At 36.2% G+C, this 6,190-nt stretch overlaps 1 pseudogene; it reads left to right on the top strand.

The window, feature by feature from the left end:
- Positions 1-394: 394 nt before the first annotated feature.
- Positions 395-1,722, top strand: LOC150034950 (uncharacterized; annotated as a pseudogene).
- The last annotated feature ends 4,468 nt before the right edge of the window (positions 1,723-6,190 follow it).

Here is a 6,190-nt window from a genome sequence, read left to right as displayed (position 1 = left end):
TGGAACGAGAGGGAACTTTAAAACTACAAATCTAGCACACATAAGTATGTAGGAGAATGTTCTATCCATCGCTAAATTAAAAGTGTTTTCCATGACTTTTTCGAATCATCGCTTTATATTATATTAGTTGTAATTTTTGGATTAGTTAAGCTTCTGTTATATTTTTTGTTATATAGATTTGCTTCTGTTATATTTTCTATTGTATAGATTTTCTTCGTTTTGATTTTTCAGTTACATTATTGGTGTATAAATATTGGTGGTGAGGAAATGATAAAATATAGGAAAATGAATTTTCTTTCCCTTTACTGATATATTCAGTTTTTCCTTATTAATATGGTACCAAAAGTTTTCTAAGAACTTCCTCTTCGTCTTCTTCCCTCGGGGCCAAACAACCATGAATCTCACTCCTCCTTTGTCTGATTTTAAACCACCTTCAGTAAGTTTTTCGGGCAATATTCTTGTAAATATTTCGACGGCGTTTATCCTGTCAATTGATTTTACCAGTTCCAGCCAAGATTCTTTTTCCATTTCTCATAATAACCCTTACATCATCACAGGGATACCTCCAACCTCGTTCTTGTCACCGAGCCTCTCACCTACACCAATTATGTTACATGGAGCCGCTCGATGATTCTTGCCTTATCGATTCGCAACAAATTAGGCTTCATTGATGGCTCTCTCGTTAAGCCCACAGGTGATCTCTCTTCTTTTTGGATTCAGAATAACAATGTTGTGATTGCTTGGATCTTAAACTCTGTTTCAAAGAAAATTTCATCCAACATTCTTTTCACCAATTCTGCTAGGGAGATTTGGCTTGATCTTCAAGATAGGTTTCAGAAAAGGAATGGTCCTCGTATTTTTCAATTAAAACATGGGTTGTCTAATCTGAAACAAGAACAAGATTCAGTAACTATGTATTTTTCCAAAATTAAAAGCTTGTGGGATGAATATATTTCTTATCGACCAGGTTGCACATGTGGTAAATGTACTTGTGGTGGTGTTCGATCCACTGACGACTTCATCCAATTTGAATATTTGTTGTGTTTTCTGATGGGTTTGAATGAGGAATATAACCATGCTCATTCCCAGATACTTCTTATAGACCCTCCCCCACCAATCAATAAGGCTTACTCCTTAATTGTTGAACAAGAACAACATATTTCTGCCTCTGCTCGACCATCACCTGCTGTCACTTTAGTCGTCCACAAGCCTGAAAATAATTTCTGGTCCCAGCTTAACCACAACCCCAATAATTCATCCAAGCAAAACAAGAATCGACCTGTCTGTACATATTGTCACATTTCTGGCCATACCATTGACAAATGCTACAAGTTGCATGGTTATCCGCCCGGTTACAAGCCAAGAAATAGAACAACTAATCAAGTTCATAAGGTTCCAAATGCTACCCCCTCTACTTCAAGCTCGACTATTGATACTACTCCCACAGCACCTACATCCTCTGTTAACCTCAACAATGACACCCTTACTCAGTGTCCTAATATACTTACAATGCTTCAGTCCAAACTTGTTGCTGTTATGGTTGACAATGATGCTATTAATCATGTAACAGGTACTTATTCTTCCAATATTTCTTTTGGGGGCTGGATTTTTTACTCTGGTGCTTCTACACATATATGTTTTCAAAAATATATGTTTGCTGATTTGAGGCCTTTTGCTAGTTCTGTCCTTTTGCCTAACACGCATACCGGTTCATTATGCTGACTCACTTGTCCTTTTTGGGTCTATAACTCTTCATCATGTGCTATTTGTATTCGTATTTCAATACAATTTGTTGTCTATCAGTGCTCTCATGTCTGATAACTCTCCATCTGTTCAATTTTCCAATGGATATTGTGATACTCAGGCCAAATCCACTTTGGAGACGATTGGCAGGGGTAAACTACATGATGGTTTGTATCTCCTGGAGAATCGATATGAAGCTATTGATTTTATGCATGCATCGTCTACTATCAATGTTGTTTCACAATCCTCTACTGAGTTGTGGCATTCTAGGCTTGGCCACCATTCTCTATTTCGTTTATCTGCTTTAAAGACCATTTTTTCACTACCATCTTCATTACATCATTCACATCCTTGTGAAATTTGTCCGTTGGAAAAACAGAAGAGATTAGCTTTCCAATCACACAATCATCGTGCATCCACTCTTTTTGACACTATACATGCTGATGTTTGGGGACCCATTTCTACATGTTCATATGCTGGTTATACATATTTTCTTACTTTGGTTGATGATCATAGTAGATATACTTGGGTGTTTTTTATGAAAAAGAAGTATGATGTTATTTCTATCCTTTCACATTTTTTTGCGTATGTAGAAACTCAATACAATAAAAGAATCAAAGTTTTTCTTTCAGATAATGCCCCTGAATTATATTTTACTGAATTTTTTCTTCAGAAGGGTGTTATTCATCAGTTTCTTGTGTGGGAAGACCAGAGAAAAACTCTGTTGTTAAGAGAAAACATTAGCACATAATGAATGTTGCTCGAGCCCTTTTCTTTCAGTCTCGAGTGCCTTTGCATTTTTAGAGTGAATGTATCCTGACATCAGTTCTTCCTCATCAGTGCCTTGAGCTTTGAAGAAGTTTTAAAGAGGTATGTCATAAAACTCCCTTTTTTTCTACAAGAGCATGTTTTATATTTTGCCAAAATTAATGAATTAGAGTGCTTAAATGATCCTTGTTGCTTCTGTTGTTGCTGATACATTCCTACAACCAGGATAAGGTATCCAGCCTAATCCATCTAGTACAGACCATTTAGGTTATCGCTTAAACAGGATCCACTTGTATGTCTTCACATACATGTTTAAGCTACATAAGATAACCTTGGATGTTAGTTTATTGGTTTGTGGGTTAATGCTACTAAATCTCGAATAAAATATCTCATATTTTATTAAATAAGTAAAATTGTTTGTACATTACAATTACAAACTACAGAACCCACGAGATTTAGGGCATAAACCCTAATAATCTCCCACTTGTCCTAAAGCTAGTGGGGTGTACATCATAAAATTCATACTAATATACAAATACACAAAATAATAAACTAGAACATATTACACGCTTAATACAAAATCTCCCATTTGTCCTAGACTAGATGTGGCCTATCCCGTAGACTTATACTCTACAAGTGACCCTTAAACATCTTAGTTGTGAGGGCCTTTGTAAATTGATCAGTAATGTTCTGCTCCGAAGCTATCTGCATGACAATCATGTCCCCTCGATGCACAATCTCTCGGATGAGATGATACTTCTGCTCTATGTGCTTCCCGCGCTTGTGATTTCTAGGCTCTCGGAAATTAGCCACAACACCACTATTATCACAATAAAGGTGATGGGCTTAGACATGTCTAGAACCACTTCTAGATTAGTCAGGAATTTCCTAAGCCACACAACTTCCTTAATAGCTTCACAAGCCACGACGTGCTCAACCTCCATAGTGGAGTCAGCAATGCACCCCTGCTTGATGCTCCTCCAGACTATTGATCCTAATGTAGGTTTCTGCATGACAATCACCTATAAGTCCATAGATGAACTGCACAATATCAAATCTTAAAGGTTTGCACCTTCCCATCAACGCACTGTTTTCTCTTGTAGATCCACTTGCAACCTAGAGGTTTTACCCCATAAGATTGATCTATAAGATCCCAAACTAAATTGAAGTACATAGACTCCATTTTGAGATTCATAGCTTTGATCCATTCATCTTTGCCAACATCCTTCATTGCCTTCTTGCATGATAATGTATCCTCAACATCTCTAGCTATGATAGCTAGGGTTTCTGTTAAACCCATAAAACGAATAGGTGGGTTCGTAACCCTCCCACTACGTCGAGGCTCCCTCAACAGTTCTGGTGGAATTGATGTACTAGATGATCCAACTTTAACAACTCTTGTTGAGGTATTGGGTTCTTCAATAACTCTTGTTGAAGGATCAGTAATTTCGTTGGAAAGTTCACTCAACACAATCTTATTGCAGGGTTTATGCTCCCTTATGTGGTTCTCTTCTAAAAAGGTAGCGTTTGTCGACACAAACACCTTATTATCCTTAGGATCATAGAAGTAACCACCTCTCATTCCTTTAGGGTAACCTACAAATAGGCACAATTTTGAACGATGTACCAATTTCTTAGGATTTTCCTTAAGCACATATGTTAGGCAACCTTAGATTATAAAATGGAATAAACTAGTCCAAAGGTGTTCTAATAACACTTTTGGACAGAACACAATTCAAAATGTAAGTTGTAGTCTGTATTGCATAATCCCAGAACGAGTCTGGAAAGGAAACATAAGTCATAGTAGACCGAACCATGTCCAACAGGGTTCACTTTTTGCTTTCTGATACATCATTCCGTTGTAATGTACCAGGTGTCGGGAGTTGGGATAAAATTCAATGTTTTATCAAATAGTCTTGGAATTTTAAATCCAAATACTCTCCACCTTGATCAGATAAATTTTTTTAATGGTTTTATTTAATGCGTTTTCAACTTCATGCCTAGAATAATCATTAGTGAAATAATCAAACCCTCCTCTTGTTTTAACATTCATTGGACCACAGAGGTCTGAATGTACAAGTTCTAAACATCTTTTGGCCCTGTGACCTTTTTCAATAAAAGAAATTTTAGTCATTTTTTCTCTGAGGCATGACTTATACACAGGTAAAGAATTTTCTTCTAACTCGTTTAGAAGTCCATTCTTGACCAATCTCTCAATTCTATTGAGATTTATGTGTCCTAATCTTAGATGTTTAAATTGGACATTTTCTTTAGGAGAAATTTTATGTATTTTATTATGAATTATTGCAGTTTTAAACATTTCAGTGTTTAGGAATGCTTTAGTTGCTAATGGTCTTAGCACATAAAAGATTATCTTCCAGCTGAGCAGAGCAAAATTTTATACCATTCTTAGAAATAAACACTTTATTTATAGAAAAATATACATAATATTTTTGTTCAGTCAAACACTTTACAGAAATTAAGTTCCTCTTTAAATCAGGAACAACAAATATATTTTCTAATAAATTATATTTATTCTCTAAAGTAAGCCTGATTCCTCCCACTGCCATAGTTGAGACGACGTGCCCAGTTCTAACATGCATCAACAGCTCTCCAGCCTCAAGTTGCCACAAAGAACTAATTCTCTGAAATGAAGAACAAATATGGTTAGTGGCGCCTGGATCTATTATCTAGGCTGAATCTGTTGGGGTCGATGCCTTAGCTCTTGTGGATCCAGTAGTTTGTAATTGTAATCTAAATTTTTTTTTATTTATTTAATAAAATAACCCATAAACCCTATAAACTAACATCCAAGGTTATCATCTGTAGCTCAAACATGTATGTAGAGACATATAGGTGGATCATGTTTAAGTGATAACCCAAATGGTTTGTAGTAGAAGGATAAGGTTTGGGTACCTTATCCTGGTGACACTACGAATATGACCCGCTTTGTAGATGTTACAATTATTATAAAGTGCTAAGATGACCATATGTGACATGACCTGAATCCTGAGTGAGTTGTGGACTTCTGCCTATGAAGGCGGTTCTTTGATTTGTGTGGGTGAGAGTGGTCAGATTGTCGACTCAATAAGCCTACCATTTTTGGTGATTCATCTGATTAGGGAGTTAGGAACACAGCTACACAAGATAGAATTCACTCATTCCCTAACGTTTGGGTAAGTAGATAAATTGCTCTCTTAAGGGCTAATTCTGGGGCTTAAACAATGTGGCGCCACACCCTCTCTTGGCCTGAGAGGGGTTTGGTCATTGTTGGACTATGACTTATTGTTTATTAGAGGAATCAGTGGTACTTAAGGAGTTAGATGTAACTACATGGACAAAACTGTAATTTTGGCCTAGTTGTACTTACGATCAATTTGTGAAGGGTTATCACTCCATTGATTGGTCATATTCAATGGACACAGAAATTTATCTGTAGTGTAAAGATTGCAGCAATCGGTCTTTAGTGGGGTGACTGGTAGCTAATGGATATTGGGTAATTTAATTAAAGAATTTAATTAATTATCTAAGTACCATTGGAGCTTTAATCTATAGGTTCATAAGATCCCCTCTGTAGCTCAAAATGGATTATTGAGAATTAATTTTGGATTAATTTTAATTGTTCTAATTAAGGAAATTAATTATATGTGATTAAGGATCTAAGCACTCTAACTACATC

Source organism: Benincasa hispida, chromosome 7, assembly GCF_027475165.1.
Source record: "Benincasa hispida cultivar pf3 chromosome 7, pf3_genome.v1.1, whole genome shotgun sequence".
In the NCBI taxonomy this organism is placed as follows: Eukaryota; Viridiplantae; Streptophyta; class Magnoliopsida; order Cucurbitales; family Cucurbitaceae; genus Benincasa; species Benincasa hispida.
Note: the sequence above shows the minus strand (reverse complement) of the source record. Positions and strands in the feature narration are given on the sequence as shown.